Below are 18,117 nucleotides of genomic sequence, written 5' to 3' on the forward strand. Positions count from 1 at the left end.
ATGCGACACTGCTTATTTTATGCCTTGCCGTACAAAGATGGCGTTGGGTGTGCCACTAATTGGAGTTTGTGACTTTGGTTACATGATTCTATATTAACATGGTTACATGATTCTATAGTAATAAGAGAGTAAAAAGGTAGATCACACGTAAGCGGGAGGGGAGACGTCTCCCCACTTCAGCATAAGCAAGATTTGACCATGCAGGACTAGTGTGGGGGCACGCAGGAAATACCACCTCTCTCCCAACATTCCCTCCTTTCGTTACTCCTAAAGTAACGAATACCCTCCACCAGTGCGTTTACATTCCTCTGCCCTTTGTACTGCTTCATCCCATGCGGGGGGTACCCTTTATTGGCATCCAGGCACGACACACACTCCTTAAACTCCCTCCTCGCCATGCATATTGTTCAGCTGTACAGGTCATATAAATACAACCCCCGTCCCCAGCTTGGTCCACCCACACCTCCTTATAGTTTTCTAGATCCTGGGCCTCTTTTATTGTGGTGTGATGGAGGTTATCTACTACGTCTCCTGTGTCACATATGGCTTTCATGCCATATTTTGTTTCATCACTCTCGCCAGTTTGTACTTGGGCTTCCCTGGTATCATGAGGCACCTTCCCATCTCTTTGGTTGCCTATAGTCCCCATCATCATCGCACTATTAGGAATTGCTGTAGCGCAACATTGTATCCTTAACTGGCACACACAGGATCAGCAGCAGGAAGACGGTCATGGGAATCAGCAGCTTCATTGCAGTCCCGACCCATGAGGGCACCCAGTCGAATGCCATGCTGAACCAGTCACTGTTCTGGATGCCGCCTTCCTTTTTCATTCTCACTCCAAGTTCATGCACTGCAGATATTACATGTAAAAGTGTCCCATTTTCAGCATCTGAAGAAGGCCCGAACGTGCAACATGCACTCCCGATTTTTCGGCAAACACCACCTTCCATGACCGTCAGCAGGTTGAGCACATAACGATTTTTCATCATCATCAGTCTTAGTGCTCTTAGTTCCACCTTGATTAAATTGAACCCTTCTTCTGTGTCGTGTGCTAGTTGGATCAGTTCCCAGCAAATAATCTGAAGCCACTTGGCATTTGCTCGTGTTTGGATACTGGGGATCAATGATGGAAAAAATGTGTCTGCTGAGTTGAACAGCTTGTACTCATCAGGGATCTGTGCCAAGAGGTCAGAAGAGTCTTTAGAGAGATAGTTGGATGCTCTTTTTGCTTGTCAATTGATCTTGTAGTTTATCTTCCTATAGTATGTCATAAATTGGGGGGGGGGCAGGTTCTTCAGTAGCGATCTTGGGTGCCAGTTGCAGTTTGTTGGCCACCCCTTTCCCCTTGATGTGTTTCTCTGTAATAACCAGCAGTGCTGAGTGCATCGTTGCCAGAGCACAATAGCCCCTCCATGAAGAGGGGAGGTGCAAGTCTTCCTGTTTTCCACACACACAGTAATGGTCCATCAAAGCTGCAGTTCCATTTCGCATGTCGGGGACGATGAGGGTTCTGTTGCAGTGTGAGTTTGAACCCATGGGTACTCTTCCTTCCCCCTGGAAACATAGTTCTTCATGCCGGATTTTGATTGGTTTCTCGAGGGCCGTCACCCATGGTAGTGTTGCGACATGCTGGGACCATATCTGCACACACGTATCTTCCATCCACTGCAGTGTTTTATCTGATAGGCCACGTAGCGCTTCTGCTTTGCACATTACTGTTGCATCTTGCCATTTGTTTTCAGCGAACATTGTCCCTTTTATTGCTGAGAACGGCTCTTTAAAGCATGTTGTGCCTTCAGGTTACTTCTTAGTTTTTCTCGTCGGGAGGAAGCAATTGTAGCTTGACTGTGTGCCTGGAAGGTGTCCGTATTCTACATAATGCAAGATGAATAAGACATTGGGCTTCCACTGGGGGAGATTCTTTTGGCACTAGGACCTTAGGCGTTCCTGCCGCATGAGGTATTAGTGAACACACATAGCAGCTAGCATTTGTGGCCTGTCTCCCTGTTGCGCTTGTGTCAGAGTACCACTTGTTAGACTGGTCCAGATGGCGAGGATCTTCTACTTTATCCAATCCCGGCCCATGATATGCATCATATTTGTGTTGCTTTATTTGCCGCCTACGCCTGTGGACAGTTTTTTTACCACCAATAAATGACCTTTTGTACCGTTGGTTATCCACATTCAGTGTTCCGTGTGTGTTCTCGTGCATGCGGTAAATAGGGAAGAGGCCCGAGTTCATTTTTACATTGGCAGTGGTAGCAAGCTGCCAATACTGGGGTTTTGAGAGGGCGTCTGACATAACAGCAGGAGACAAAGTATATACCATTTTAACATATGAGGTACGGTTTGAGGTTGTATGAGGTACGGTTTGAGGTTGTCTGTGAATCAGTTTGTGGCATTGTAGACATTTGTGAGGTAGGCACATAATCATCATACATACATTTTCGTTTTCACTGTTATTTAACCCATGCTGTGGTGACACTATTGTGCGGTTTTTGTGCAATGTATTAATATTTAAGGAGGTATTATGGTTCCATATTAATTTAACTCATCCCATATTAGTTTGCCCCCTTCTTCTATTAGTTTCCCCCTAACCCCTCCTTCTTTTGTCACCAACAACAAAAGAAATGCTCCAGTACATTCCTTAACACCACAACATGACAGAGAAGATGATGGCCATGCAATAAAGGCCACAGTCGTATGAGCGCCAATTACATTTCTACTGCTATCTAGCTGACGTCTAGTAATTGTTTCCGCCATTGTAGTACCTACAGAGTGGGATATAAGGGGTTAAAACGCACTTTTCAGTTTGAATGCGGAGTAAGGGGAGCAAGATGATAGAAGTGAGAATATGGAAGTAAGCTGTAGATGGTAAGAAATGAGGAGAGTAAAAGTGTAAATGTAATACTTATAGAACTAGAACATATAGAGAGACTTTCTTTAAAATCGCAATATATTCATATACGTATATTCATCATTTATTTACATATTTACTTCTCCTCACTGCCACAATAGTTTTTCTATACTTTTCACTATCTTGTATTAACGTTGTTGTGCCTTCAAGGCACTGTCGCCTCGCATTCTTGTGGTGTTTCTGATGTTACGCTGTTATGTGGTTTGCTAACATCTGATAGGTGTACCCAGTATTTCAGGCCCTTTACCTTCACTGTTGAAGGGGTGCAATATACCACTCCATAAGGGCCATGAAATCTTGGAGTTCCACCTCCGCACAAAGCTGCGGATGTACACTAGTTCCCTAGGCATGAGCGGTTTTATTGGGCTATCTGCTGAGGCGGTGGAAGGATCTGTTTCATTTTCTTTGAAAGGTGCCACTATTTGTTTAACAATGCTTCTTACTGCCCTTGTTAATTGTGTTAGGTATTCTTTAAAGTCTTCCCCTAACACTGTTGCTGTCCTGTGTGCATCTGACATTCTGCTTACAGGGGACCATGGTGTTTGCATACGTCTGCCGGTTACTATTTCGTGAGGGGACAAGTTGTGGTCCTTGCTCGACTGTGTATGCAGCTGCAACAGGGCCAGTGGCAAGCAATGGACCCAATTCTTTTTGAGGGTATCGCATAGTTTAGACAGTCTGCTTTTGAGAAGGCCGTTGATTTTCTCGACTATTCCGTTCACTTGCACTGTTCACTTGCACGTGGTAAATGGAACACATTTTGTGTTTTATTCCCAGTAATGTTGGCACTTCTTTGGACAGGTCATTTACAAAATGTGTCCCATTGTCAGAGCGTATGACGTCGCATATGCCCCACCGTGGGAACACTTCCCTTACTAAATATTTATCTGCACACTTTGCATCTTCGTGGGCAAAGGGACAGACCACCACTATTGGGTACCTTGCCCCATTGCACCTCTCTCTCATGTCCGCATAATCTATGTACAGCTCCCGGAAAGGTCTGATGGGGTGAGGCAACCTTCCTCGCAGGCTTCTTAGGGTCATTCCTGAATTCAATGTTTGGCATGTAATACACTCAATGGCCATTTTCGTAATGTGTTCCTGACAGTTTGGCATGAACCAATCCTCTTGTATGTCAGCAGCTATGTGCTGCAGTGTAGTTGCTGGAATACGATTTGTAAAAGCTCTACAGGCATCACTACTTTCCCTGTTGTGCCTTGTCTCCATAAAAGATCTGTGGGTGACTGTGTACATCCCCGTTTTGTCCAACTCTTGTTTTGCAAGTGGCACTTTCCTTTGGAGGTCTATTATTTGCACTATTGGTAGTGTATTATACCCCTCTTCTTTAAGCTCTTCCTCTCTCCCTTTTAGCACGCATTCTAGTGTTTAATTTCTTTTGGAAGTATGCTGCTTGTTTTGCAGCGGCATCCGCCGCTGCGTTTCCCAGTGAGATTTCATCACTATTGTTGGTATGAGCTTGGCTTTACCACAGCTACCACTGATGTTCCTGCAAGTGCTTTTATTAATTCATTCAAAAGTTCAGTGTGTTGTACTGGGGACCCGTCCACCCTTCTAAACCCCCCCCTCCTCCTCCATCTGGATAATCCAGCATGTACCGGAGTGGTTACATATGCTGAATCGGAATATATTGTAACTGCACACCCTTTTGCTGCATGGAGGGCTTCTATTAGTGGCACCAATTCTGCGGCTTGAGCTGAATAATGTATTGGTAAACGTTTCTGTACCAGAATTTCATATTCTCCTTCCTCCAATATACTTCTGCTGCACCAACGTGCTTTTCACCAGTTTCTGGACATATGGATGCTGATGCATCCACAAAATACACTACCCCTTCAATCAACACATTTTCATTTGCTTTGGGAATGTCGTCTCCTTTCCCCTCATAAGTGGCACAATCATGGTTCTGCATGTCCTCTACTGTGCATGGCTCTGTGAGAAACACGGCAGGATTTACCGTTTTGCAACTTATTACATGGATGTTCGGACTTGAGATGATGATCTCATAGGCTGTTGCTCTCTGTGTTTGTAAGGGTGGATTTAGACCACTCAAGTATTGCAAACATGGAGTGTTCCACGAACAATGTGACGGAGCACCCCATCACAATTGTGGAGCTTTTTTTCAATTGCGATGGCAGCGGTTGTGAGGGCCTGTTCACATGTGAAGTGGCCCTGCATTACTGAGTCAGAGTAACGCTGTAGTACGCTAGGGGTTTGTTGCCCAGGGATGTTTTCTATGTCAGCATTGCAGTCATCAGGGTTCCGTGTGTGGGGAGGACGGGAGCTGTGCAAATCAGTTTTTTTTAATGTGGTGAAGGCAGTGTACATTTCAGGTGTCCATTTTATTACAGCGTTATCTTTCTTTGATTCTTTTAGCCCCTGTAGTAGGGGTCGTGTGTAGGCAGCATACTCCAATATCCATGCCCTGCAATAGTTACATATGCTGAGGAACTTCTGCATGTCTTTTACGGTGTGGGGCCTGGCTGCTGCTCGCACTGTTGCTGTTCTGTCAGGTATTATTCTCTTTCCATCTTTTGAAATCAGTTGACCCAGATGCAATACTTCTGCTAGGCAATACTGGAGCTTTGTTTTGTCAACTTTGTACTGCTTGTGTGCTAATAATGTGAGTAGAGTTAATCTTTTCTGCATTCTTCGTCTTCCCCCTCACTGCATATTAGGAGGTCATCAACGTATTGAATGATGGTGCTTTGAAAATCAATATTTCTGAGGTCTTCTTGCAATATTCTGTTGAAGATGCTTGGGCTTTCGCAGTACCCCTGGGGCAGCCGCCAATGCTTGTACCTTTCTCCCCCCCCCCCCAGGGTAAATGGTGTTTGGTATTGAGTCTGGATGAAGGGGTACTGAGAAAGTTTCAGGTCCACCACGGTAAAGTGTGTGGCCTGTTTTGGGATGCTGCACAAGGTGGACGCCGGGTTTGGGACAAGAGGGAATTCCTTTTGGAAAATGCCACTAAGTGAGCAGAGGTCCTGCACCATCCTCCATGACCCCCCGCCCCTTTGCGGTATTGCATGGGGAGTTGGAGGGGACAATAAAGTCCTGTTGTAATAATGCGTGTATTGTGCCTTTTTTTTTTTTTCCCCCGCCTCTGCTTCCCTGGGTACTGTCTTACTCGGGGGTAATACTGTTACAGGAGTTTGATTCTTATTGGGGTCACTTCTTTCAATAACCCTACATCATGGGGGGGTTTGTAGTCCACAAATTCGGTGGTACTAGCATCAAAAAAGATGGCGGTGCACTGACAATGAATGAGGGGGAGAGCACCAAGCACACCTATTTAAAAGTGAAATATATTTCAATGTTGGTGGTAAGGGAGGTTATTAAATTCACTGTCCAAATCAAGATATTTGAGGTGCAGGGAAGAAATGCTAAGCCTTGGTATAAAAAACTATGCTACCCGCGACACAAAAAATGTGATCTACGCTCTTTGCTGCCCTTGCGGCAAATATGTAGGCAAGACCATCAGAAAGGCAAAAGAGAGGCGGACGGAACACAAGTCCTGTATTGGGATCAAGAATATCAAATCACCTGTTTACAGACACTTTAGGGATCATAAACATAACCTCTCACAGATGAGTGGTGATTGTGGAGGTGCTCCACCCCGCGGCCCGGGGAGGCAACTTACTGAGACTGCTAGCGCAAAGGGAACTGTTCTGGAAACACTGATTGGATGCCATGACCCCTCTTGGAATTAACGAGGAATACTGTCTAGGTCCCTTTCTGTAAAATAATACAAACTTTGTTTACTGAATTCTGTGACTCCTTAAAACAAAAACAAAAAAAATCATAACCCCAACATCCCATCACCATGGGTTATAATAAGAAATAAAAGAAAAAACCTATAGCTATCTAAATAGAACTAGGAAAGGTTGATATGAGTTATTCTCCACACCCACATTCCTTAAGAAATGGATATACTCTGCCTGGTTTTGTAAAAAGCCTTTATGGATTACTTTTTTGTGAATCATGATCATAGTATCAATATTCGGTTGTAAGATTGTACACCCTGTGTCTTGGGATAGCGGTATACACTGATGGATGATGACCCATCTTAAAATGATATGCTTGCAATGCAAATGTAATTTTTAAGAGCGGTCACCTTGAATTTTGAAATGACATTTAACATTAATGTGCGCTCCTTAAATGGGGAAGATTGTACACCCCTCTGACTACGGGTAGTGGACAATAATGAAATGTGTTGTATCAATATTACATTACATGTGACATAACACATATCCGAAAAAAGATATATCGGTAGTCCACCGGATTCACAAGTATTCACTTCCCCTTTGTTGTTTACTCAGAATTAGAATACGCTCAGTGACTTGCAGCCACTCAACTATTCTGTGAGACTTTCTCTTTTGAGTGAAATACTCTCCACAAATATAATGCCTTAGGACATGCTTCATGTCGTCTTTTATTTGAGTTGTAACATATGTTGAGGTCATAAGCGTTCTGATGACTACCCTCTTTAATCTAACCTTGTGGAACTCACATGACATCCGATTGAGTAATTGGACTAGTTTACACATCTTCATTACGTTGCTTCCTAAGTATCAGACAGACAGTTCTACATGTAACCTTGTATATCTGACATGACTGCCTATTGAATAATGGGACTAGCTAGCACGTCATTACGCTGCTTCGTAGACATCAGACAGACACTTCTACATATTTATGCAGGTGTTCGGCTTGAACAGTATGCCATCACGTTCTAGTTTTCTTCAAGCTGTATATTTTAACTACACATGTTTGTGAATTAACTTCATGTAGCGAACAGTTATGAATATCAATAACGTACTGAAAGTTCCTGTGACATCACTCGTGCATGCGCGTTGTGACGTCACTCGCTCGAGCGCGATAAAACTTCATTTCTGTGTAAATTAGAGTACACACATTATCAAGGGTAGAATATACCTACTCCGTTTCTGCTGTTTTGTTGCTGTTATCATGATGCCTTTACTCAAAACACCATGGTTTACTCCGGCGTGACGTCACCCGCGCATGCGCGAGTGACATCACTAACGAGACACACAAACACAGCTTTGAGGGCACCATGGCAGACCTCGCTCTACCGGCTCCAGGCTCCTGATGTTTCCGCCTCTGACCACGTTGTTCCTAGCAGAACATCAAAGACAAGTAAGTTACAGAGAGCATCAGTTTAGACCAGAACTAGTTTAAACTTGGATTCTAATACTTACCCTTCTTACCGTTATTGCAGAATTCGGTATTGGACATCACATACCGGTTCTGGCTGAAGATTCCCACACCACTTGGTGCCGCATCCAGATTTCCACTTGAAAACCTCCCTGTTCTCTAGTAGTAAGTTTTGCAGAAAAGGAAGTTAATATTAGATTTTTTTATAATCTAATTGATTCTTATCGTTCAGACTATACTTACCATTTTGTAGAATTCGGCAGTGCACCCGCAATATTGGTTTTGAAACACCTGTTGCCATATCAAGATCCTCACCTGATGACTTGAGCAATTTGATACCAGAGCTTAGCCTCTACATGAACGTTTGATAAGACACAATTTTTGTAAATTGGGCAAGTTGCCCCGCAATTAGAGTTAATCTGTCTCTAACTTAGCACACTAGCCGCAGGTAACAATCAAAGATATGATGTCTCCACAGGCACTCTGCCACGGTTTAAAAACCCGGGAACAATATTCAAGATACTGACCCTCAAACGTCATGTTGAAAATAGCAGTAAAACACCTAGTGAGTAATGGGTAAGAATGTGTTTTCAACTCTGTATTTAGCACTTGCACATGAGTTGCCGCCCCCCCCCCCTGGATATTCAGCAGGAAAGGCTACCTATGTATTATACCAACAGTCATCCTAGCTCTATGTAAACATGACCCAGTTCTGATGATTGAGCACCCCATCCATCCGAGCGTCTCATTTCAGCCAACATTAAAATATGCCAACTAATTATACAATTAGACAGGAGTATATATCTGTGGAATGAATATATGAAGATAACCACTTATTTGATGCATCATTTATTTGACTGTATATATCCATTGCAATTTGCACAACCTCTTATGTTAAATCTCTTTTTCAAATGATTTATATGTACAATTTTTGAATAATCTCTGGCTAGATCATGATTGTAGTAGATAAACGTGTTTCATTTAGACATATAGTAATAATCTAATGGTCATATATGTTTTTCTTTTTATAGAAATTTAATGGAAATACATTTTTGCCCCTGGTGAAGAGCGACACGTACTCGAAACGCGTTGGGCCATTTGCAACTAATAAAGATATACATTGTTTCATACAACTCTAACTTGTCAAATGGTATATTTGCTATATTTAAAATGTACTCCATGTTTTAAGGTGACACAACAAATTACAGAATTAATACCCTATATTGTTTTTCAAATACAGGACTGTCTATACAGTTTACTCCATCTTTGATGGGGATTCTCATATTACACTGTACCCTATTAATACACTACTTTAGGCTTAGGCCATTTTAAAGTGTGCAGGGGACGCAGTTTTCCTAATTAGGAATCCTTTTCTTTTATGGTACACTGACAATGGCCAGGTGGGGGTTTGTTAATTCACGTAATGGTACATTGGGATCAATACACAGTACTGTCCGCCATTCGCATCCATGCGTGTCCACGCCAATCGCCACAATGCGCTTTGCTGAAACCTGCACCCCTTGCAAATCGAGAGACAAAACAGTGCCAGGCAATATCTCAGGGCTGGCTATTGGACGGAAACAAAATCGGAGGGAACTCCATTTTTTTTGTGCGATTTCTGGCACCACTCTTGCTAGTACTTGTATGCCATAAATAAATCTGCATTGGTCGGTATCCCTCTTATGGCTGTCTTGTTGGCTATTGTTTGTATTAATAACATTGCTCAGATGGAGCACATGCCAGGGGTGGAGCATACCATTCCTCTGTCAGTAAATGAAATGGTCATGGGAAGCCTGCTCAACAAATCTCATCCCAACAGATTTACGGGAGAGTTCTCATGATAAAGGAAGGGTGCTCACACTATTTTTTTCCCCCCTATCTTAACATCTAAATCTTCTATGTAAGGAACTGTGACCACAGCCCCAGAATCCCTGCGTCTCGAGATTTTTGCCAGATAGCGGAAAATTGCCTTAACGCAGACATGATTTCTCCGCCCCGAGTCCACCATAAAGATGAACTACTTGTTCCCTATCTCTGCCCCCACCAGTGGCTCCTCGTCTGGCCATAAGGTAGTCAATAGGACTGGACAAGCAAGTGCTCTCTGTGGGCTGTTCTAGTCTGAGTGGGTATTCGTACCGGGGCAAGAGAAAGCACTGTCGCTCAACACACATGTTCCTTGATAGGTGCTGATGCACCGTTGGCAGTGGTGGCAAATGGTTTTGCATGCGTGTGTCACTTGGTTCTAACGGGTTGTTTGGGACTGCATGCAGTGTGGTTGTTGCCTCACTGAATTGCATCCATGTGTGGGTCTACTGCTTGGCTGCTCTTCTTGTCCCTGACCGCTCATGGGTAAAGCATATGAGCTACTTGGGTGTGGGAGTCCATACTGTTGTTCATTACTGTATCTTGGATTAATTTGGTAGTTAGCCAAAGGTCGGACGCGACATTCCCTTGCAAACTGAACCCACCTACCACATGACCAACATGGTCCAGGCCCGCCCCCCTGGGCGCTTGTCCTCCATATCCGTATCAACGCCCTCCTCCTCCTCGCTGCCTTTGATACCCTCTCTTGCCATTGGGGTCCTGTGCATCGTTCCTCTCCACCCCATTGCTCCTGGCCATTGTCTACCCAGGCGGCTGCCATCCGAGTCTGAAGCGCAAGCTGCCCCTCCCCTTCTCCCTGCCATTCTGAGGGTGGTGCTGCACTTAACCTACTCTGTACAAGCTTTGCTTCATCTGCTAATCTCCTCTGTGCTATTTCTTTGTCCCTTTCTTTGATCCTCCTACAGTGGTGCACTATAATGCTTTGTATTTCTGGCCACCCCTTGGCTTCTATCCCAGCAATTTTATCTAGGGCCTTCTGTGCCTCCTTTGGGAGGCCTCTCTGGATAATAAAGTAGAACAGGGAGGTGGATTGGTCCCAGGCCGTGCCCGTCTCCGCTCACCACATTTCATGCACCCAAAGAATGAACTGCACAGCATCTTCCTCGTCCCCCATAGTGCACTGCATCACAGAGTGTAAATCTGGGGTGTCAGGGAAGGTCTTCCGTAGTGCATCCCACACTAACACCCTTACATTGTCGAAGGATGCCCTGTCATGCATGGCATTTCCCATTGTTACTCCCAGGAACCCCGCCTTCACCCACACTGAGTCTGCTTGATCACCTACTGCCGATATCAAAAGGCTTTTAATATCTCCTCTTACTAATGGGACCCCTGCAGTGTTCTTTTCAAATGCATATATCAATTTCCCTGCACCCTCCCCGCAAGTGGTGGGAGTGCTTTGAGGAAATTGTTCTTGTCCATCAGCGCCCAAGGCACATAATGGGGCCACCCTGCTCCCTTGTGGATGAGGGGTATCTGTAGATTTGATCTCACCTTTCCCCTACTTACCTTTGCTCCTTTCTTCTTTGCCAGTGCTATTCTTCCTAACCTCTTTCGGAGCCTTCCCTCCCATCCTCCTTCCACTTCTGCTACTTGTGGAGTTACCCACTGGATCTGTTGAACACCCCTACCCCTGTTGCTCCTTCGTCGAACCCATCAAAGTCACTCCAACCTTCTTCCTCCCTCTCTGAGGCCACTGTGTCATGTCCCCTGCTCTCTACCTCACCTTCCCGTTCCACCCAGACTGTTTTAATTGAGGTGCTGTCTATTCGGAACAGGAATTCTCTGGATTTCCATTCGTCTTCTGGCAATACAGAAGAGCTTTTTAATGGGGGTTTAACGGCTGCAGCCTCCCACACACCCCCCGGTAGTGTGGGTGGTGTCTCGCACAATGTTCGTAATTGGGCTAGTTCTGCTTGGGTGGATGTCAATGCTATCTCTAAATCTCGAGTGGTCGTCCCGCAGGGGCAAGAGTTGTGGTTGATGGAACGTATGGAGAGGGTGGTTGGTGAATGGCATGACTGGCGCGCGGGCCCATGCACGTACATTGGGTCTGCATACCCATCTGCAGGCCTTGTAAATAATGGGTACATTTTCTTAGCGTCCTCCCTTTCTTTCACCCTACCTTTTCCTTTGTTGTTTGGCCTGACTGGGGTGTCTACCTCCTTGTCCTGTTTATTTGTGGGGGGTGCTTCCTCGAACATGCTCCACAAATCCAACACCTCTCGCCTATTTTGGAGTTGCTTCCCTTTATACTTTGCCATTAAGTAAGTCGCTACATGGTCTAATATCACTTTGTCAAAAGACCCTACTTCTGGACAGATATGAGATGACCCCTCCCCCTTTATCTATGTCACCCATTGCCCGTGATATTTCTTTATCCGATCACTGTATAGGGGAGGTGTTTACAAATGTGTAAAAGTGGCGTGTCTAGACTCATGTTGTCAAGGGGCCTTCTCTGTTTGCCCTCCTCCTTGTTATAACATGTCAATTTAACCTTTAACGTACCAATCACACTATTCAACTTCTTACTTTGTGACATTACTTATGAATTGTCACATTTAATACATGAAACATTTAACGGGACCAATCAACTAATACATTGACCAAATCAGTGAACATAGAACACTCTTAAAATAAACCTTATATCCCTAATCCCCTTATAGTTTAGCTTTACATCTCTTCCTCTCCACACTCCCATCACCTCTGCCCCTCCTGGGTCTACCTCAAAGATTTATAGAATATAGATAATGACTACTGTTTTCCAAGCCTACTGAATATACGAGGCTCCTACTGTTACTCCTTTTCTTCACTTATTCCCAGCACTGGTCGGGACAGTGCTCTGCAGGGCCGCCTTCCACCCCCTTTTGGGGCTAGGTTCCTGTATCTCCTCTTATATTTTCACCATACTCTTTTATAAAAACCTAATGGCCATGGAAAAAAGAAAAGCACTTCGTTTTCAACAAGCACTCCATTCAATCACTCACAATCCCAATCCTTGCGTGTTCACCTTAATTAATCTACTCCACACCTTCCTCTTTCCTTCCCCTTGCAAGCAATACTTGCGTGTCCGTGGTATTCCAAGAGCCCTCCGTTCGCGGCCTATCCACAAGTTGGGGCCTCCCTGTCGTGGCCCTGGCCGGCTCCAGCGAGCAGTTGGGTATTCGCAAAGCCGGGACCCACAAAACCTGCTTCGCTGCGTACGCGTTTTTGTTTGGGACTGGTCAGCCGTAGGTGGGGGTCGGCCCTTCCGGGGAAGCCCTGGATCTCGCTGCAGTATAGGGACGTCGAGGGGAAAATCAGGTCGGACTGGTCACCAAATGAAGGCGCCCTTTCCCAAACACGATGCTCACACAACCAAAAAATGTACACACCCCAGTAGGGAATGAGACCAGGAGATAGATTGCAAGTTGAACAAAGTTTATATATGAGAAATTGTGTACGTAGAGAACTCTGCTGCCCGGTGAGCGCTCTGCCAAACATTACAAGGGCAACACATTATTAGGCACAAATACGTCACTGACGCCTAGCTATAGGTTCATAATTCTACAATACAATTGATAAGTTACATTACAGATGTATAGGGGCTGACCACGTTGGATTGGCGGTTGCTTGGGTGTCACTCCCTCAGCACGTGGGTCAGCTGGGCTTATCTCCACGGGGTGAAGGTCATGCCAGCAGATACTAATTCCCTCACTATGTAAGCTAGAACAACAGACTTTGGGGGCATGAGACAAATGACCCTCATAAACGTTGACGCAAATAGGGGTGCATTTAAAGTTCACTAACAAGTGATATATGTACATTGTGCCCTCTGTGCTTTGTCATCTATAAACCCGGTACCCCGACCCAGGTGCCCAGCTTGGAGGTCCTTGATCTACCTGATGCCTCATGCTACTGTCAGGCATATGTTAGTTTTAGGGAGCATATATGAGTGGCTCGAATTTAGGGCTAGGGTGGGTGTTCTTCACTTGGCCACTAGAAAGGTTAGATGCATATCTGTATCAAGAGTCCTGTGTCCAGTGTATTATGGCCGGGTGGGGTGGGGGTCGAGAGAGCACAGGCAGGTTAGTGGAGATGGATGTTCCCAAGGGTGGAGGCCTGCTCCAGTCTCACACAGCGCAGTGAGATCACTTGTCCTGGGATGATACTAATGCTTGCAACAATGAATAGCTGGACTTCCGTGAGAACAGGTGTTGTGCGGAGAGGGCAGGAGATGGTGGGGTCCTGGGCTGGCAGTGTGAGGCGCTGGGCAGAGGGAGAGACAGGCTTTTAGAGATCATTTCTCTGGCCTCGTACAAAGATCGCGTTGGGTGTGCCACAAAATGGAGTTCGTGACTTTGGTTACATGATTCTATATTAATAAGAAGAGGGTAAAAAGGCAAATCACACGTAAGCGGGGGGGGGGGAGATGTCTCCCCCCTTCAGCATAAGCGGGATCCGACCATGCAGGAATAGTGTGGGGGCCCGCGGGAAAGACCACCTCTCTCCCAACAGGTGCAGTAGTTTAAAAAGGCTATCTGGAATGGCCTACCTCTGAGCACCAATATCACAGAGTCCACGAGGGGAAGTAACCTGACCGCATCTCAGTGCCTAAGTGTGAATGGAAGCTCTACCCTCTCCTGGGAGAGAGCCAATACATGTCCACTACCCTGGGAATCGATTCACTACTTTCCAGCCTCACGTTTGCCCCTATGTGTTAACGAGAGGAGGCAGCTGTATGCACATCTGTAACCCAAACGCCCACATACGCTTCTTACACAGCCCACTTTGCTTGATGACTTTCAAGAACTTTATACTCTTATTGTGGAGGAGCTGGAGTGTTTGTAGTGCTAGACCCGCGGCATGAGCACACTGAATTTAAGACTTTGTATACAATGGAGTACGGCAGCCACTCGCATCAGGGGTACCTTTGACACAGCCCCGAAGCCTACCCATGTCCAGGCATGGCATACCTCCCAGAAGAGCATGGCACTGAAGAGGCAGTTCTTCAGATGCAGAAGCCAAGGCCCAGCCTTTGGGAATCCTCACATGCTACCCTCCCGGAACTCATCCCTCGAGTGGTTACTCCCTTTGTCACTTATTCTTCTCTCCCTCCCTGAGTGTCTCCTGTGCTCTCTCCATGACTGTCAGTGCTCTGTGCTCTTCTTTTTTTTTCTGAATGACATTCCCTTTCCCTCTGACGTTGCACTGTTCACTCCCCACAAGGCTCCTGCATCTTCTAGTTTCCATGGTTACCCTGCAACTGGCGCACGGAACTCACGCACATCCTCCAATGCGGAGTCGCTTACTGCTTAAAGATGTGGCTGGCTCGACTCTGGTTTCAAGACACTGGCTGTGGCAAACCTAAGCCAAGCCCCACTTGCTCACTTAGCAAATATTTGGGGAAAAACTTGCTGGGTTAGGGGCAAACGGGATCTGCCTAATTTCCTGTCCTGCTCCTACGAGCACACACCCGCTCCTGGGGGCATCTGTAGTGTCTGCAGCCCTCTGGTTCATGCGTAGCAGGGCTCAAAATTAAGATTCAATGAGCGGGAGGCATAGGGCATGACCCAGCAGGCACGAGCTACCCGTTAGGGAACCAGGAGCTAGGATTTAAGGTGCCACAATTCTACTGCCACATGAGATGCACACTGTGTCTCTTTATGCATGATCTGTTATGCTTTCAATGTCTTCTAGTGACGCTAATCCCTCTTTATACACATTCTCAAGTCCGCAAAGTCCACGCCATACCGGTATCTGTGTATGGCACCAGTTGGCCTGGGGAGCCAAAAGTAGCTCCTGGTAGTGTGCGTGGCGTCAAGCTACCTAGGCGCTAGACGCAGGAGCTAAATGGCTCCCAGCAATTCCCCACCCTGTGCATTAATGCCATCAAGCAGAGTACTGGAATCTGGCAGGCTCGTTGTGATCCTCTGTGTATTTAAATGGTAGCTCTTAGCGGGTGTGATGAGCAGGGTCGGGTTAGTTAATGTTGGGTGATGATTCCCCCTCCTACACTCCCCCCAAAGCTGTCTGCTTCCACGCCAATCTGCTAGTTAATTTCCATATCTGCTGGTTTGACATGACAAAGGGGTTTATTGTTTGTGCAAATGCACTTTTTCCACGTATCGTGCAAAATTGCAAACTGCATGCGTGTGCCAACAATCACTACGCACAGAGCAAGGCCTTGTCACACAGGTTTTTTTTTCTGTTGTAGGCCTTCGTAATACAGTTGCAAATCCGAGTTTTTTGTTTTTTTTGGTAGGCTAACATTAATTTGAATTGTGGTACTTGGTCTTGAGAAGGTGCGGGGGGGGGGGGTACGAAGCAACAATGATGAACATTGATCATGTTGGAGTGTGTACGTGTTCAAGGCATCACTATAACTGCTGGACCCATATGCACGCAACTTACCTTAGTGCTTTTCGTAACGGTGGTTGTGGGCTGCCGAAACCCTTTCCCTCCCCAGAGAAAGGTTAGACCACACGGCCTTTTATTGCCAACACTTGACAAACGTAAGTGTTGGCAATAAAAGGCCGTAGGATTTTATTGTTACAGATATAGTTATGGAAACAATAACAATAATCGCATATCCAAATAATATCATACTTTTTGGGCACCTGGTCCTGAGGATACCCTCCCCTGGCTCTTGCCGCCACAATGTGGATGGGTTACCTACCGGCTGTCCAGGTTTCCCCCAAAAGTTGTTGCTTGTTTTTTCCAAGCTGCTTTGTCTGGTGCAGTACTCCTATATGCAGTGGTCGAAGTGTACAAAAGAAGTAGTGGAACCATGTTCCCTGCTGGCCTGCCCCTGCTCCCCACAATCCCCATTGCCACAACCCCTCCCACACACAATACACCCCCCAAACACTTGCACCTGCTGTTTAAGGGAATGTTCAGTGCAGTGCACTGAAAGTGAAAGTTTCAACTTCTTCCTACATTTTCATTTTAAAACAAAACCATTCCGGAACGGTTTCTTTTTTAAATAAAAGTATAGGAGCTTGGACAAGTAATGTAAAAACTTTAGGAGCACCGCTCCCGCTCACTTCGACCACTGCCTATATGACCCTGTTTGGGGAAGCCTTCTGGCCCATACGCTGTGTTTTGCTTTATACTTTGATTGCCAATTTATGCTAGTCTTTTGCGCATGTTCCCAGGGAGCCCAGTTTGGTTCCCCTGTTTTCCCGTGTTTGCCCATCCGTCCAAGCAGTTTAAGTTAATCTGCTAGAAAAAGTGGCCCCGGCCCTTGCGGCGTTGGCCTGTTTGTCTGAGCTGTGTGGTGTTTTGTTCAACCAGGGTGGATTTGTGACCATGGTGGGGGAGCCCTAGGAGTGTTTGTTCAAATTGGACCTTGGAAAGTGTTCTGGCACACTTCTCGTTTGTTGGCGCCTTAGTTTCTGGGTTTTGTTATAATTCTTCGGCTCTCACTTGGTTATATGTATTTATTATTGCCCCTGCAATGTGGCGCAGGGTTTTTTGCCCTTGTGATTGGTGGAAGGCTGAGGTTTGACTCGGCCAGTTTTTGTTTTTTTTTTTAAACCGCGTGGCTAGCATGGGCCGAATTCAAGGGAGGTCTCCGATGGTTGTGCTAAAGGGCCCGGCTCTGTCTTTCTGTGCGGGTTTGCCAATGAGCACATAAATCCTTTGATTTATGAAGGCTGTTGGGGTGTGGAACCACAGTCTGGTGCGGGTTGTAAACTGCAAACGCTCTGCTTGCTGCGTTACCAGACTGTTTGGTTGTCTGTCCTGTTTTAGCTGTTTGTTTCAGTTTTTTTATCTGTTTGTAGTGCTGGCTCGCTATTCGTCTACCTGCATGTGTGTTTCTTTAGGACCCTGGCTGGTTGGGTGGCCGACGGTGGGTGTGCGGAATAGTGAGTCTTCTAGTGTAGTGCCCTGTGGGGGTTCTTTCTTACTTACCATGCAGTGGTGACTTTGGTGTCATTGCCCCTTCATCACCTGGCTCCTTACCGCTTGCCCCCGATGTCATGAGTGCTTCCGTGCTTTTTTGCCGTATTGTTGTCTCCCCCTTCCGCTCCTGTGGTCTGGTTCTGTTGCACTACCTGAGTAGGGTTGTTGCAACTGGGTCCCCTGAGTACAGGTTTTCCTTAGTTGTGCGTTGTTTTGAACCCCGTTTCAGGGTT

Source organism: Ambystoma mexicanum, chromosome 3p (assembly GCF_040938575.1).
Source record: "Ambystoma mexicanum isolate Mex_15411 chromosome 3p, UKY_AmexF1_1, whole genome shotgun sequence".
NCBI lineage: Eukaryota > Metazoa > Chordata > Amphibia > Caudata > Ambystomatidae > Ambystoma > Ambystoma mexicanum.